Below are 19,128 nucleotides of genomic sequence, written 5' to 3'. Positions count from 1 at the left end.
TGTTGAGGAACAAGTGTTTTCATACTTCTAACATATCCACAGCCTACACACCCAGATAGATAGATCTGTATGCTCCCAGGGACTTACCCAACATGCCACGCACTCAGAATACTTAGGACGTACTCTGTCTGACCACAGACCTGTGTTTATAGTGTTTAGAATAATGGGGGAGCGCCCGTCTGCTCCGACGTGGCGACTGGACCCCACATCTCTACAAGATGCACACTCTCATAATTCACTGACAGAGGCCATTGCAGAATATATCACACAAAATCAGGGAACTGCAACCACTGGACTCTGGGAGTGGGAGGCCTTTAAGGTGGTGATGCGAGGCCACTGCATTGGAATGTCGGTTGGAGCCCAGAAATAACTGAATAGGGAGCTCTAGGTACTTGAAGAAAACCTGCAAACATTAGACAGGAATCTGGTCACTCAGGAGGGAGCAATGGGGAAACTCCGAGAGAAAAGTATAAATCCACAATGGAGAGGCTCCATAGTCATGACTACAAACAATACATAGCTAAAACACATGAGGAGGAATGCAAGGCAGGACAGTTATTGGCGTGGCTTACTAGACCAGACACAAAGGGAGCACCTATCATGCACATGAGATGGGAAGATGGTTGGTCCCTATATTCCCTGACTGCCATCAATAAGGAATTTTATGACTACTATACGCAACTATATGCTGCCGCTCTGCCACTCCCATGCAGAATGCTTCTGACTTTCTTGTCCACTGTAACACTGGCATCCTTGATGGAGGGTGATCGCAAGGGATTGGGGGGACTCATAACAGAGCAGGAGGTGAAGGAGGCAATTAAAGATATGGCTAGGGGTATAACACCGGGTTCGGACGGTCTCCCGGCGGAATTCTATGCCACTTATGAGGGGACACTGACCGCGCAACTAGTGAAAATGTATTCAGAAGCTTGGGAACGGGCAGGATTCCAGAATCCACCAGGAATGCTGTAGTTATTCCTCTCCCCAAAACCAAGACACAGGGATCAAGGGTTACTGAGTTCTGCCCCCTCTCAATGCTCAAAACTGATTTTAAGATCCTCAGTAAGGTCCTGGCATGCCACCTGCTCCCCCACATGCAGCTCCTCATACATGAAGACCAGAGTGGCTTTATCCCCACACGTAACACCTGTCAGAATCTTAGGTAGCTATATCGTGTAATGCATCATCCGGAGGCTCTTGGGATTACAAATGCGATATTGATTTCGGTGGACCTGGAGAAAGCTTTCGACACAGTACGATGAAACTACCTCTTTGAAGTCATGCTGAAGATGGGTTTGGGGCAGGACTGGGTCAAATGGGTTAAGCTACTGTAGACTACCCCAACGGCCATGGTAAAAACAAGCAAAATGCTTTCCATGCAGTATGCAGTTTGCAGAGGTACGAGACAGGGGTGCCCGCTATCACCACTACTATTTGCTTTGGTTATCGAGCCCCTGGCGAAGCTGTTTCGCCGGGAATGTAAGGGCACCAGCATAGCAGTGGACGGGCGCAAGCATGTCATTTCCCTCTATGCGAACAACATACTTTTATACCTACAAGAGGGGGCTAAGAATATTAAGCGTGCTATGGCATGCTTAGAACATTTTGAGGCAGTATCAGACTTACGAGTCAATAAATCCAAGACTCATTTCTTCCCTATACCACGGGAGAGTTGAGACCACTGGATTTCTTCCCGGACCTGATGTGGTCACCCACCTCCTTCCGATACTTGGGGCTACAAATCTGGGAAGTTAACCTAGGGAAGGCCCTACTCTCCTTGAAGGCCTGTGTTGCCTTTTGTCGGTCCCTTAAACCACCAGTAATGGCTAGGATGGCACTCACTAAAATGTTCATGCTCCCAATGCTGCTCTATTTTTTCACAAACCTGCCGGTAGGAGTACCTTCCACATGGTTTAAACAACTAGACGCCTTAGTGCAAGACCTAATCTGGGATGGCAGCTCTAAAAAGAGTATCTCTGGACATACTTTGGCAGCCCCTGGAGGAGGGAGTCTTGGGAGTTCCGGACTTTGAGTCATATTTCCTGGCCTCACAGCTTTAATGGCTACCGAAATGGATTAGCGGGATGATAGAGGGGGACTGGGAGTCATTGGGCTCACAATGAAACCGGAAACTTTAATAGCTGGGTTACTTGCTCCACAGATGATTCACCCAAACCCGGGGGTGCTATTGTACGTAGGACTGAAATGCTGACACAGATGTACCTCAAAGATGATAGAAGCAAGGTTATACACACCTGCACTGCCACTGGTAGGCCTACCTCACAGTGAACCTGTAATATATTTTACTGCAGGACAGATTAGGACCTGGACTGAGGTAGGAATTGTTACCGTAGGTGACTGCTACCACCAGGGTGCTATGTTTCCACTTGGAGACCTGGCAGAACAGTGCAGCCTGCAGCTGGACAATTCCTCACATATGACAGAGAGGAGCCTGAAACACACGAGGTCCTGCAGCTATTAGTCACATTCGGTCTCACTAGGCATCTAGTAACATGTTTGTACAAATCCCTAATGGCAATGTCACGCCGACCGCTGCTGGCCTTACATGTCAAAGGGGAAAAGATAGTAGAAAGGGAACTGACAGACCCAGAATGGAGGAGAATCCTAGACTCCACGCGGACAATTTCTAGAAATACTAGGCTAAAATATATACAATTTAATTATATACATATGATGTAAATGACACCGCCTAGGCTCCAGGTTGTGTATGGAGGTGAACCCTGTACATGCCCCGAATGTGACAATTTAGATGCTGACTTCACACATATGATATGGCAATGCACTGCCCTAAGGCCCTACTGGGAAGGCATAGTTGAGACCCTCTGGACGGCCCTTGGGAGGTCCCCTCCTTGCACCCTGGAGGCATGTGTCTTGGGATTGTTTCCGAGACCGACTGCACGTAAGGTTGGTACAAGGTTCATTGATCTGGCACTGGTACTGGCCAAGAGGCGAATAGCCATGAATTGGAAGTCAGCCAGGAGCCCTAGTGTGCAATTCTGGAGGGAAGATGTCACAAGATGGACAAAAGCTGAGGAAAGGGCGCTGACCAGACAAGAGGCTAGAAGTGTTGGTTGTGTGGGAACACCCAGAGATTGGGCAAGAGGAAGACTCCACAGATAATAATGATAGCACAGGGGAGGAACAGGCCGCGGCACTTCAGGGACAGAGCCAGAGGGGAGACTTAGAAAAGACGGAGGATTCCCAGGTCCCTAGGTAAGGCCACCTCACATATGAGCTAGGACAGGAGCAGAGTGGTTAAATGATTTGTATGCCCCATACAACAAGAGGTGATATTTAGCCCGATCACAATATATATCCATGAAGATGATAGAATGCCCTCCCACCCATGGACCCCCAATCTGACGGGACGTGCACTGACAACCTGGGGCCTCAAACCCAATACTGAAAATGTGAAGTCCACATTTTGATAGATAATTACATATGTACGCAGCCCTCCTGGTTCTATTAGCTTTGATGTTACGTTTTCTGCATTGTTCAATTTAATACGTCGGCGAGTTTTCTTTTACGTAGATGGCAATATGCCCTATATTGAGCAAACTCTCACAGCATGGTCACAGAATTTGCACATCTCCCCTTCGTAAAAGTAAAGGGCTACTCCCACTTAATACACATGATGGTTTACTGTATGTAATGGAAATACATGTTTCTGATTCGTCTAACAAATATAAATGAAGTAGCCATACGATGAACATATACTCTTATGTTTTGAATTGTCTGCTAATGTGATGATGCGTAATATATTAAAATGCCAATAAAGATATATATAAAAAATCTGTACATCCCTGAAGCCAATTAAAAGCCACATAGAGTAGCAGGGACAGGATCCCCAGCACTGTCCCAGGTTTTCAAAGGGCTGTGCTTCCAGTTCTATCAAAAGATTGGGAGATGGATTGAGGTGGGTCTTCTCCTTTTCAAATCTGCCCTTGCTGCTCTGTCTGGCTCTTAGTTGGGAATCATGGCTTGATGGTTCCAATGCCCTGCACCAGATTTCTGCTCTGCTGCTGCCAGCTCAGTAAGCAAGGTAAGAAAAAAATAGCTATTTCTCTATGCATGTGTGTATGTGTTTGTGAGTGTATTTGTGAGTGTGTCTGTGAGCGATTAAGAGTGAATGGGATTGAGTGAATGTGTGTGTATGTGAGTATGTTTGAGAATGTCAATGAGAGTTAAAGTGAGTGATAATCAGAGTCTGAGAGTGTGTATGAATAAGTGAAAGTGAGTACGAGGGAGTGAATGAGGAGTGTGAGTGTGTTAGGATGAGTGATTGATTGGAGGTTGTGAAAGGGAGTGTAAATAAATCAGGGGTGTAGCTATCAATGGTGCAGCAGATGCATTTGCACAAGGGCCCAGAGTCAGTGAGTGTGCATAATTGTGTTAGTAAGTGAGAAAGAAAACCAATGAGTATGACTATGTTTGTGTGTGAACAACAGTGAGTGGTAGTGAGTATGAGTGGGAATGAGTAAATGAGAGAATGTGAGTTATAGTGAGTTAGGGGGAAGAGAGAGAATGTGAGATAAAGTAAATATGAGTGAGGCAAATTTTTTAAGAAATAGGATGAATTCCCAGGGGCAGATTTACGAGAAGTGACGAATCGCTGCTGCAACGCAGCGAGGTGTTAAAAACAATGTGCCGCCATTGCGGCAACGCAAATTGCCACGGTTGTGCCATATTAACATCTTGGTGGACCGTGGTGCAACGCTGCATCCTGCATCAGAAGAACTGACGTAGGTGCCGCAAAACTACCGCAAGTCAGCCTGACTCAACTGCTGAAAAAGTGACGTAAGGCAGATTTGCATCACGCAACGCCAGCCCAAGCACTCTGCGACACTCACCACTGCGTGAAGCGGAAAAAATGCACCCTAAAAACAACGCAACTCCTAAGAAAACACTTTGGGGACCATAGAGGAGTCTGCAATGGACCAGGAAGGACACTGCAGTAGTCAGGACCCTCAAGCAACCACCCGCAGCAAAAGTCCTGATGCACATGCAGAGGCCGTGGCAAAGAGGAAACGCAAATCAAACTTCAGTCAAGAGGAGAATGAAATACTGGTCACTGAGATGGCCAATTATCAGCACCAGGTCTTTGTGAGTTCAAAGTTGCCACTTGCCAAAGAGGAGGCGATATGGCAGACCATTGTCCATAAAATAAACTGCGAAGGACCAGCAAAGAGGACTGTCGTCAACTGTAAAAAGCGCTGGCACGACTGCCATCGCAGAACAAAAGAAAAGCTAGTGGCAAACCGGAAGGCAGCATTACAAACAGGAGGAGGTAGCCCAGCAGAACAGGAGGTTGTGGGTGCCCTGGTGGAGCGGGTGGCAGCTGTTATCGCAGAGGAGTTGGTCAACGGAATATCGGGACAGGACAGTGCAGCCTTAGAAAATCAAGAGCAGTCAACGGGTAAGTCACAATAAGTGCACATATGTGAGTAATGGGTCCTGGTGGTGATCTCAGCGAGATATGTCCCTATGCCACAGTCTGCTGTGGGTATCTTGATGTACTGGGACCTGTACCCAGTCCCACCTATCCGTAATGGAAGTAAATCACATATGACAACCACACTTTGCACATGCCAAAACACCCCTGTCATGTATCTCTCAATCCTGTTGTCCCACCTGAGCAATAAGTTGTGTGAGACACCAGCGGCCTACCCTGGTGTGTGATTTTTACATGGACAGGTAAAGCCACCATGCGTGTCTTAACCTGTGCCTGTAAATATCACCCTTTAAATGCTACACAGGCATGTCAGTGGTGTGACATGTGTGTTGCTGTGGGTATTTTCATGCAACACCTATATCCACTGGTTCGTGTTCAGATTAATGAGCAATCGTTTTTCTGTAAATGCATCTGTGTGCTATGCCACCCTATGGCTGGCCTAGTGAGGAGGAACAAGGAGGAATGTTCATATGTTCCCAGCGTATTTATGCCAGTCAAATGCCTAATGCATTCCACAGCATGTATCGGAAGATGAATTCACCCCAATAGATTGTTCATGTGCATGAAGATGCCCCTTCATGCACAAAACAATCTACCCACAAAGCTGGCATCCCAGCACCATGGTGCAAGTGTGCCTGCTTTGGCAACATGCCTACACATTTAGGGGGTTATCAACAAGTCACTTGTGCCACCTGTGTGTCACTAGTAGCATGATTAAAATTGATGCACTGTTGGTGCAAGGTGCTTCTAAAAATAAGCCTCAGTGCCTGTGCAGGATGAAAATGTATCATGCACCACATTGTCGTAAAGATGTTTCAGGCCAAAATATCAGAAGGGGTGCAGTATGGGGTGCTACAAAGGAGGACAACACACTGCAATCACACACATATTTAAATGTACCTTCACAGTGTTGGCATAAAAGTGTACATACCATCAAGATAAGCATTAGCAAGGCAGTTTTCTTCACGTGTCAGGGGAAATAAGTCCCACTACACTGCACCACTAGTGTAATAATAAGTACTGCAATGATTATGCAAGAGCGTATAAGTATTGATCCTTGGTCCGCATCACAACATAGATTACTTGACTGCGACACAGAGATCATCTTTGAAAAAACACCTGTGGAGCTTTGGTAAAAAGAAATTCAAAGATTAAACATGCAAGCAGTAGTAACACATTTCCATCTTTTTGTAGCAGATGCACCTTCTACATCAGAAGAGGTGGATGACACACCTGATTTTCAAGAGATGGGCAACAATCTGCCCACAATAGATCACCTTCTCCTCCTCCGGAGAGTGACACCAATGTTGTTGCTGCTTCCGACGAAGCCCAAACAAGTTCTAACACTACATCGGTCAGTACACATCCACCCCCTGAATCGGAAGATATGCAGCTACAGTTTCAAAGAACAGCTGTTGGACTACAGCGTGACCTTCTGAGTGAGGTGCTGTGGACAGTGTGTGCGGTACACTACAGGCCAGCCTCAGAAGTCTGAACTCTGAACCTGTCAACCTGGATGAGGAACAATCCAACAACAATCCAACCCCTGGCCTCGTACTATCATTAGCTAACATATCTGATGTAATGAGGCTGAGGTCTGAACAAATGCCAACACAAAGTGGCACAAAGGAGGTGGCAAAACATCTGGAACAAATTTATGAAATCCTACGTAATATGCAGCAAAAGCAGGACACTTACATTGCCAAAATGTCTGCCTATCATAGGTATTTATTAGCTGTCCTCAGAAACCAGCAAATATTGATCAATGTGCTAATGCCCAACATCTTATCACAGGGAAATGCTGTACCTCATACATCCTCTGGCACTGCTGTTGGTCTCACCCCTCACCCAATCTGCAGATACCAAGCCCACTGAGCAACAAGCAGAATCATCTGATGAAGATGACTCAACTACAACACAATTCAAGTGCAAGACAGGACACTGACATCACACCATGTCACAGGTGTTGTTTCCAAAGAGAAGTTTCTCTCCAGCTTTGCAAAATATCACCATGAGACAATCTCCTCTCCATACAGGTTACACCTGTGCCCCTCCATCATGTTTGTCCTTATGTGTTAAGTTCAAAACATTGTGCCAATAACAATGTCTTCCTCATGAAACAAACATTTGACAACTAGCTTTTTCACTCCTCACATGAGTGCAGCATACCAACTTGTGTGACAAGAGCAATGTACCATTCTTCTGTGTTTGACCAATTTCCCTATGTTATTGTAATTGACGTGTAAATAAATGTGAACATCTGTGAGAGAGTGTGTAATGACTCTATCTTTGTCTCGTAAGTATTACAAATGTAATATTGAAATCCATGTTCAAATACTGCAATATGAAACCTAAATGATGCTGTGTAAACTCATTAACATGCCCACAGCAAGTGAAATGAGTCATACCAGTAACCAAGAGGTGTGCAAAGTTGTACCTGTGTACTCCGTACACCATCAGTACCACTCAACTTGTCATGTATGCAGACATTGTGGTGGGCAGTGGTAAGAATTTACTATTTGTAATGCACTAGCTAGTTGACCATGAACATGAAATAGCTCTAACAACACCTAGACTGATAATGTGTAGTATGTACGTCCTGTCCATCTGTGTAAGACACAACACCTATGTACACAAATACATTATCACTAAAGATTGTTGACACAGAATCTTGTTGCATAGACATACAAGTGTTCTCTGCATTGCCAGTTGAAAAATGATAGTCATATGTATGTCAAGCCAAAAGAGTGTCTGCGCAAAACTGTTGAGTCTCAAATGTTGAAATAACATGTCCAAAAACATTAAAATGACGCTTCAACATACTGCATTTTGCTATATCTAATCACTCAAACACAAAATCAAGATTACATTCCATGTGCCTAATGACTCAAATATTACAATATTGAAATGCTGACCATCAATCAATAAGATCAAAAATAGAAAATTCCTATATTTTATTAACAATAAAAACAGTAATAAAAGTATCTATGAATATCTCTAAATAACCTATCCTAAATAATCTTAAAAGCTACAACTCTATCTAAAAATCTATCTAACCTAACTGTGACTAACCTACACAACTTCACTTATCCTAAGTTAAAGATGTATCATGTTAGACCACTAAAACATCAGCCCCCACCAACCCTTAACACATCAATACACAATGGACATACACATACTTATTCTACACATAAAGTAAGATAATAAGTTGTCAAACACATTTAAAAAAATTATTTTCGTTTTTTAGTAAATTTGAAAGACGTATTAAAACACTAAATCAACCACCCACCCAGAAGTATAGAAAAATGAGAATAAAAAAAATTAAACCTATGTACATGTAAAAAAACGATATACTCTACCTAACACTACCATAATCTAACTACACTGCACCTACACTATAACTAATCCTAAGTATAATAAAAACAGACCTAATAAACATATATACAAAATGGCTACTACAGTTGTGCCAGTATTGTGTCCACACACTGCTGTAGGTGGTCCATCTTCCACAACATCGTTGCCATTTGGAGTTCAAGACCACGTATTTTAAGTTTAAAATAATCCACATCTTGTGTGGATATCACCTGCATGCCAGCTTGTCCAGCACTTGAGGGTGCAGCCTGTCTGGGGGCTGGGCTGGTGTTGGTGCGTTGACGGTCCAGCCTGCAAAGCATTACCAACTCCATCGCCTATGTCCTTGGAGGCCGCCATTCCATTGCCATTTTGTTTTTTCTTTGGGGGTACATTTGCGATCCATATTTTGGTAGCTTTTGCTTCTCATATAGCTGTGACATCCAGTGGAAGCCCTTTACCACCTCACAGATGTGAGAGTACCGTATCTTCCTCATTCTAAAATTGCCTTCCTTCTCAGCAGTCATGTTATCTTTTGGAAAATAAGTACACATATGTCAGTCAATGTGTACATAACTGACATATATAGACAGACAATGCATGCGCACATTTGGAATGCTGACTCTAAAACATGCGCCATTCATCTGATCACTGTGTGGGACACACACAGCAACAGCACACTGCAAAGGTTGTGCATCACATACTGTGCTATCACCTGAACCTCATAATTTATTGAAAATCCTAAATTGTCATGAAAGCAATTGATAAGAACACTCAGCCATAACAAACCAGTAAACATACATCATGGTCTCAGAACAGCTTTAACAAAATGTACGTTATATGGCTCACCAGGTGACAGTCATGTAGTCATGTAATCCATGACCTGAAAATACTGCTGTGATCAGACAGTGCCACAGTGTGTTGATGACAAAGTTGAAATTTGCAAGCCACTTGCCCCGCGTATACATCCATTTCCACCCTTTACAGAGTTATGTACTGGCGTTGCAAGTGCCTTTGTAAGAAGCAGAGATGTGTTCTGTGGTGCAACAATGATTTCACATCACATGAATGCCACTACTTATGTTGACTGACATGCAGCATGCCATGTAGTACTTGCAGAGTGAACTACCCATGGGCTGATGATTTAGGGACACATGCCCCTACCTGGAAACCAATATCCTTGGGTATTGGGTACATTGTTCACTCAACAACACATCACATTTGTGCAACAATCCTGACTAGTGCATCGTGTAGCATAAATAAAGGTATGCAGTTCCTAAAGGGGACTAGGAAGTGGCAGGGGAAAGGGAAAGGGGGGTGTTGGGGGTTGGCAAGAAGGTGTTCCTGGTGTGGATAGGAAACTAGGAGTGGGATAGCTCCAATAAGGAGCAAGGGCCCTCACACACCCCAAAGGGTGTCATGCTTCATCATAGGGCAGCTCCTCGTTGGGCCGGCACTGAAATGCCCAACGGGCCCCAAAGGGGGCTTTTTGCCGGAGGTCTTCTGTGTTGCTGCTGTGAAGCTAAAGAGTGGTGATGGGGTGTATGTGCAGTGAGTAGAAGTGGGAACAAAAAGTGTGATTTAAAAATAGCTAGGGGGATCCAAAACCATTTTTATTCACTGCTACAAATAAAAACAACCGACTGTCAAAGTTGTGGCCGGCAAGGAAAATTAAACCTGCTGCAGCTCAAAGTGTAATGTGTAAGGTGGAGATGATCAACATGTTTCATGCCCTCAATCATCCAATATGATCAACGGCATTTCAAATTATTTTAACATAGATGTCAATGATGCACACTGAGACTGGGTGGATTTTGCATCGTTGTACTCCGGGTAATTACATGTACTTACTGCAAAACTGCGTTACATTCCGTGGACTTCCTTGGCCCAGCTGACTCAGACATAACACCCCCACTGCAACCCCCGCCCCCCCTCCCGTTAAACAACTGGACACCACTCCCACGTATTGAGGCCTGTTGTTAGACTGCCTTCCTCTCAAAACGTTATCCTGCTAATGCTGCTGTCTCATCTTGGCTTCTGCTACTCCAGTCAAATTGACAATAGGCACTGCATTGTGCTTTGCAGACTGCGTGAAGGCATGTCTGCCACGATCATGGGATTTCATAAGGTCAGGCATGTTTTCACGCAGTACACCATGCACAATGCCATGCCTCATGTTAGTTGTACTTGAACATCTGGATCTTGTGAACTATTTTTAGGTAGGTACAGACATATACAATTTTTCCACCTCGGCCATCATCATCATCACAATCATTGAGAAATGATATCACTGGTAGCGTTGGGGTCCTCAAATGAGTCCACCTTCCCTTGCATGTATGGCTGTGGTCCACCTGGGCAACATGAACAGATGTATAATGAGCTATGAATGCCGGACATATACACAGTGAATGCATTGGGCACTAAACATTGTCATAACACATTCAGTAGATTCACAGACCATGTAACTAATTTTCAATAAAGTCCTGCAACGTGGCGCCACTGGCCCTTTGACTGTGTCAATGCTGAGACACTTCCACAGCACCGTCTTCTGAGAGTTAAACAATGATGTGTTGCATCCCTGCGATCTTGCCTGTGCTGGGATAGAATCATCAGACATGCCCCGACGCAGGCACACTTGCACAATGGTGCAAGGATGTCTGCGTCACGAAGATGATTGTGTATGTGTACAAATGGACACATTCTTTCACATGATAAGTCACCTTATTTGTTTGACTATCAACATGTTTGCAGCATGATGCATCATGCATCATAAGTTATTCTGAAAAATGAGAAAAGAGTACATTTGTCCCCCTAGTGCCTACATATGTTACCCACGGGGATGTGTGCAGTGAAATGCCTTTCCATTATGTTGCATTTCAAAAACGTCAGGAAATGTTTGATGGTCCATGGGTGTTGAGTGTGAACACACACAGCAACACCTTTGAAACAGGGCTGTGATGTAAAAGTGCCAGACAAATATGTGCCATATTTACATGGTCAGTGAATGCCACACATGTTATCTTCACATATCACTGGTGATATGGTGACACAAGATGCTCTTTTGTTGCTTCACACGAAGTGTTCCACCCTCGGCACTGTGTGCTTGTGAATATGCAAAGATAACATTTTAACTTTATTTACTGTTGTGTTCCAGACTGTTGTGTTCCAGACATATGGAACGATGATCTCCCAACATGCAAAAATAATATTTTAAATCATGATGTATTTTCTCAGAGACTATTGCACCACCAGTGCTTCTCATTTAATTATGGAGGGAGCAATGTATAGCGTTGCTGTAGACCGCTAAATAAACAGGCTTTGTTCTCTTAGATATTGACTTACCAATTGGGCCACTGACTTCCAGTCCAAGATGGTCCAGCAAGTCTCCCTCTCTGCTGACGACATCCTGCCAGCTGTGTTTCAGTTGGTGGACTGTGCGTTCCACATCAAATATCCGGGCCATGTGGTGCTGGACCTTTGACCACCTCTGCCGCCGTGCGGATGGGGAGTAGACCTTGCTCACCCTGTCCCCTGTGCTGATCCACATGAGGCCACCAAACTGTCTGTGAGACAGGTTCTTAGACCTGCCAGACATGTTATATAAAACTTTAAGTAAAATAAATTAAACTTAAAGTTAAATCAATTAAACTTACCCTAAGAAAATAAAATCCCACCCTGATTACTAACCTACACCTATCTACCCCAAATGTGCACTCACACCCCAAAAAGAACAATTTAGATAATACAAAGACTTTAATTTGACAATTCATAGACAAACAAATGTTTAAAGTTCACAAAAAACAGACAAAACACAGTACAAGGTCAAAAAACAAGCATTGTAATCCACAACAGCCTCTTCCACCAAGCACACTCCTAGGACTAGTAAGTGAAAGAGAAAGTAACTGTGTACTTCCTGATTTTCAGCATTGTTGAGTCATTGCATCATTTCCTGTATGGATGCGACAAGTTTTTACGTTTTGCGTCATATTTCAGATGAAGCCTCGTGATTTCAATGCAATTGCCATTTACAGTTCACATCTGCATGCGTGACGTTTCTCTGTGTTGCGTGGGTTTCAACTTTGTTGCATTAGACTTCATGCGGTAACAGGCATCTGTACAGGAGATGCGACCCATTTTAAATGATAGGTCAATATTCGGCAAGATGCGACCAGTTTATAATTTTGCGTTATTTTTCATAAAGATGCGACCTGTTTTGTGTGTCACAGTGACTCAACCCTGATTTATGTATGAAGAAGTGGAGGTGCGTGGAATTGTGCAAGTGATGTGTCACGTTATGCCCATGTAGAGTGTCTTTTCAACAAAATGCATGTTTTTTGCTGAGTGGTGGTCATTTTGACATTCACGTCCATGCTTTTTTTGACATTGAATTGTTGGGATGTTTGTGGTACTTTTACAGTCAACTTGCAGAACAGGTGGATAACGTTGCATCACGCATCATCAGCATTAGCTGCAGGACAATTCTTACCATGTCACAGCCAGGCACCCTGTGTGGCTTGACATATGCTTGTGTAAATCCCCAAGTCGCATGCAACACTTTGCATGTTGCGGGGGACATGGGTGTTGGTGTGGCTTTTGCATACAACACACGTCCACTATTGCATTTCCTCATTTATGTGCAATCATACATGCATATCTGCATTCAACTGGTCCACAACACCCGCGTTGATGCCACAAGCCCACATGAGTTGCTATTTGTTTTTTGGACACATAGATTTTTACTCTTTAAATATGTGCTGCTTCACACATCACACATTTTAAGAGGTGATCTGCCTAAATGTATTTATTTTCGGCATGCAGGTGACTCGATGCATGTCATCCACACCACCCAGCCATCCTTGCACCATGGTGCAAGTGTGCTTCTGCCGACAAATGCCAGCAGTTTGTGTGCATGCACAGAGTACAACACAGAGAAGAATATATCTTAGCGAATATGTTGCATGGGAGATGTTCATGTTTGTGATGTGGCACAACACATTGTTGCATACTATGCACTGTTGCGGATGTTATGACATTGCCTTTAGACATAATGTGTGACTACATGTGTAAGATTAATGAGAATGCCTCTCCTGAACAATTTTGACAGTCACTGCTTGAGGCAGGTGGACATGCTAGTGAAGAATGATGGATGTTGCCAGTTGCATGTGGAGATGCTCATATACCAATCTGTGTGCCACTTCTATAGATGTTGATAGCCTGATGAATGCACATGTCCTATCTGTAGCAATGGGGTGTGCACACAAACGGATGCAGCACCTTCATTTTCATGTTGTTCTCTGTGTCAGTCAAATCCATGTGTACAAACATGTTACATACACAGATCATTTTGATGATTCGTGACATGAGATGTTACATGTCATAAGAGCATTTCACATTTTATGCAGGTGTATTGTATGACTAGATACAAAAGAGACACAAAGGGAAATCTATAATGTGTGTTTTTGAGTTTGTGGCATTAGTGCATATTGGTACAAATGTTGAGTAGCGACATCAGGTGAAGAATTGAATGACAATGTGAGTGCGACGTCTTATCCCTGCAGCAGTGTTGAGTATGGCTCATCCTTCTGCTTCTGATTCATCATCATCATTATCCATTTGTTCAGGGGGCTGTTCCTCTTCATCCCAGGCACATTTGTTTTGACACATATTATCTAGTATTGCAAATGCAATGATCATCTTGCAGACCATTTCTGGTGAATACAGTAGGCTTCCACCTGTTAAATCCAGGCACCGAAACCTGGACTTTAGTATGCCAAAGCTTCTATCTATGATGTTTCTTGTTCGGAAATGTGCTTGTTTGTATACCTTTTGCGGATCAGTCTGGGGATTGCCAAATGGTGTCATCAACCACCTCTGTACGCCATTTCCATGATCAGCTGTAAGTGGAAATTAAGATAAATGTGTTAACTTTAGTGACAATTGAGTATACATGGCATGTGTTGTAGTTCATGTTTTCTAACATTTTAAGTGGGATTACTGTTTGGGATAATTAGATGTTGTGTTAAACATTGAGTTCCCCATTGTTTGTGACACGGGTCACTTCACTTGTTGTCTATCAATTGATGGGCATGACAGGGGATGGTGCTTTGCAGTTTATGATTTGTTGACTGAAAGTTGTGAGGTCTTGCAATGTGTAAGTGATACCTGTGCACTTATTATGTTTTATGCACACTTTCCCAGATTGTGCATGGCACATCTAGCCCCATTTCACTTCCATTTCACTATGGAAGTGCTGCAAATGATTTGTCTGTGCAGAATTGAGTCAGTTTCAAGGCACAGTGATGCAACATATTTCTATTGTTTGTTTTATTCAGTGTGTTTGCCCCTGCGTTGTCGTGCATTCGTATGACATGGCCCTGCACAGGTACCCTTGTACCATGGTGCACTAATGCCTGCATCAGTGTATATTGTTTTTGAACATGAAGGGACACCTTAATGCACGGACACATTCCATTTGGCTGACATTCCTTTCCCCATAGATACTTTACAAAGCATTACACGTTATAATTGTTAAATTGAATTAGATGAGATGTGTGCATATATTGAGAGTGTGACTTTTTATACTTAACATGTTTTTGCAGGGTATTCGGTTGCATTCCCATCTTGTATCCTTTTGCACTTTCTGTTATGCTGCCATGGATGTATGCAGCTTTTGACTGCATGTTATGTGATTATAGTGTATATGTGGGTTAGCCTTTTCACAATCACTTATTGCGTCATTCTTACACAAGGGCACATAATGTGCCAGATGGACAAATATTCTTACAAAGTATTGGTATGTGGTAATTGATTGCTGCTTACCTACAAGTAGCCCATTGCAATATTGTCCATTTTGTAAACGATCATTGATGATGCTGTTTCTGTAGATATATGAATCATGAATGCTCCCAGGATATTTGGCCAGTACATTGGTGAATAGTCCCCGATGGTCCACAATGGCCTGGACATTGATGGAGTGTGTGTGCTTCCTGTTGCAGTATAGGTGTGAAGATGCTGCAGGTGGTACCAGTTGGACATGCGTGCAGTTCATTGCACCAATTACATGTGGAAATCCAGTGATGGCATAGAAGCCTTGTTTAATGTCAATCTACTGCTGTTGTGTGTTGGGGAAATGGATGTGCTCTGGTGTGAGCTGAATGATGGCATCCAAGACAGAAGGGAGGAAGGCAGCGAAAGATGCCTGTAAGAAACCTGCCACTCGTGCGGCTGTTGCTTGCAAAGATCCAGAGGCCAACATGTGTAAGACCACCAGGAGCTATGTCTGTGGTGGAATGTTGCAGACCCTGTCATTTGGTTGCTGTAGCCTTGGTGAGATCTGACGCAGCAGGGTCACAATGGACGCCTTCTTGAGGCGATACATTTTGATGACTTGTTCATTCTGGAGCCCAATGAGGGTGGTCCTTTGCCTGTAGATGCGCTCCCTTCTCCTGTGCTGCCTTTGTGGTGATGGTGGAGGGTGCAGTTGTGGTATTTGGTTTGGTGGTGGTTGTCATCTTCTTGGTCCAACTCCCAACTGCAGGATTAGGAGGTCAATGCTGTCTGATCTGCTGCAAGACTGCTTTGCTAGTCTTGTCTTCTATTTATATGGTACTTGCGTTATTTCCTGCACGGACAGGAGCAGAGTGGTTAAATGATTTGCATGCTCCATACAACAAGAGGTGATATTTAGCCAGAAGAACTGACGTAGGTGCCGCAAAACTACCACAAGTCAGCCTGACGCAACTGCTGAAAAAGTGACGTAAGGCAGATTTGCATCACGCAACGCCAGCCCAAGCACTCTGCGACACTCACCACTGCGTAAAGCGGAAAAAATGCACCCTAAAAACAACGCAACTCCTAAGAAAACATTTTGGGGACCATAGAGCAGTCTGCAATGGACCAGGAAGGACACTGCAGTAGTCAGGACCCTCAAGCAACCACCCGCAGCTAAAGTCCTGATGCACATGCACAGACCGTGGCAAAGAGGAAGCGCAAATCAAACTTCAGTCAAGAGGAGAATGAAATACTGGTCACTGAGATGACCAATTATCAGCACCAGGTCTTTGTGAGTTCAAAGTTGCCACTTGCCAAAGAGGAGGCGATATGGCAGACCATTGTCCATAAAATAAACAGCGTAGGACCAGCAAAGAGGACTGTCGTCAACTGTAAAAAGCGCTGGCACGACTGCCATCGCAGAACAAAAGAAAAGCTAGTGGCAAACCGGAAGGCAGCATTACAAACAGGAGGAGGTAGCCCAGCAGAACAGGAGGTTCTGGGTGCCCTGGAGGAGCGGGTGGCAGCTGTTATCGCAGAGGAGTTGGTCAACGGAATATCGGGACAAGACAGTGCAGCCTTAGAAAATCAAGAGCAGTCAACGAGTAAGTCACAATAAGTGCACATATGTGAGTAATGGGTCCTGGTGGTGATCTCAGCGAGATATGTCCCTATGCCACAGTCTGCTGTGGGTATCTTGATGTACTGGGACCTGTCCCCAGTCCCACCTATCCGTAATGGAAGTAAATCACATATGAAAACCACACTTTGCACATGCCAAAACACCCCTGTCATGTATCTCTCAATCCTGTTGTCCCATCAGATTGGTCGCACACTGCACTTACTTGGCACCCCGCATACAGACCTGCTCCCTGCTGACGAGAGGCAACTACCTCGAAACACGTGTCCAGGGATGGCATTTTATTTTACACTCGTAGCATAGGTGTACTCGCCGCTGCTACTTCATTCTCCAGAATCCTATGAGGCTACTTGCTAGTATGACGAGCGGTGTGCGACCCACTTGGTTGTATTTAAAAAGCTCCCTCGAGCTATTGGCTGACGAGTCAGGATCCCGCGCGCCGTGAAAGGTATTAAACCTTATATATTTGGCAGTCTACTTGGCACCCCGCATACAGACCTGCTCCCTGCTGACGAGAGGCAACTACCTCGAAACACGTGTCCAGGGATGGCATTTTATTTTACACTCGTAGCATAGGTGTACTCGCCGCTGCTACTTCATTCTCCAGAATCCTATGGGGCTACTTGCTAGTATGACGAGCAGTGTGCGACCCACTTGGTTGTATTTAAAAAGCTCCCTCGAGCTATTGGCTGACGAGTCAGGATCCCGCACCCGCGCGCCGTGAAAGGTATTAAACCTTATATATTTGGCAGTCTACTTGGCACCCCGCCTACAGACCTGCTCCCTGCTGACGAGAGGCAACTACCTCGAAACACGTGTCCAGGGATGGCATTTTATTTTACACTCGTAGCATAGGTGTACTCGCCGCTGCTACTTCATTCTCCAGAATCCTATGGGGCTACTTGCTAGTATGACGAGCGGTGTGCGACCCACTTGGTTGCAATCCTGTTGTCCCACCTGAGCAATAAATTGTGTGAGACACCAGCGGCCTACCCTGGTGTGTGATTTTTACAAGGACAGGTAAAGCCACCTTGCGTGTCTTAACCTGTGCCTGTAAATATCACCCTTTAAATGCTACACAGGCATGTCAGTGGTGTGACATGTGTGTTGCTGTGGGTATTTTCATGCAACACCTATATCCACTGGTTCGTGTTCAGATTAATGAGCAATCGTTAATCTGTAAATGCATCTGAGTGCTATGACACCCTATGGCTGGCCTAGTGAGGAGGAACAAGGAGGAATGTTCATATGTTCCCAGCGTATTTATGCCAGTCAAATGCCTAATGCATTCCACAGCATGTATCGGAAGATGAATTCACCCCAATAGATTGTTCATGTGCATGAAGATGCCCCTTCATGCACAAAACAATCTACCCACAAAGCTGGCATCCCAGCACCATGGTGCAAGTGTGCCTGCTTTGGCAACATGCCTACACATTTAGGGGGTTATCAACAAGTCACTTGTGCCACCTGTGTGTCACTAGTAGCATGATTAAAATTGATGCACTGTTGGTGCAAGGTGCTTCTAAAAATAAGCCTCAGTGCCTGTGCAGGATGAAAATGTATCATGCACCACATTGTCGTAAAGAGGTTTCAGGCCAAAATATCAGAAGGGGTGCAGTACGGGGTGCTACAAAGGAGGACAACACACTGCAATCACACACATATTTAAATGTACCTTCACAGTGTTGGCATAAAAGTGTACATACTATCAAGATAAGCATTAGCAAGGCAGTTTTCTTCACGTGTCAGGGAAAATAGGTCCCACTACACTGCACCACTAGTGTAATAATAAGTACTGCAATGATGATGCAAGAGCGTATAAGTATTGATCCTTGGTCCGCATCACAACATAGATTACTTGACTGCGACACAGAGATCATCTTTGAAAAAA

The sequence above is a fragment of the Triturus cristatus genome, chromosome 5_1 (assembly GCF_964204655.1).
Source record: "Triturus cristatus chromosome 5_1, aTriCri1.1, whole genome shotgun sequence".
In the NCBI taxonomy this organism is placed as follows: domain Eukaryota; kingdom Metazoa; phylum Chordata; class Amphibia; order Caudata; family Salamandridae; genus Triturus; species Triturus cristatus.
The sequence above is the reverse complement of the archived record's forward strand: the minus strand, read 5'-3'. Positions refer to the sequence as shown.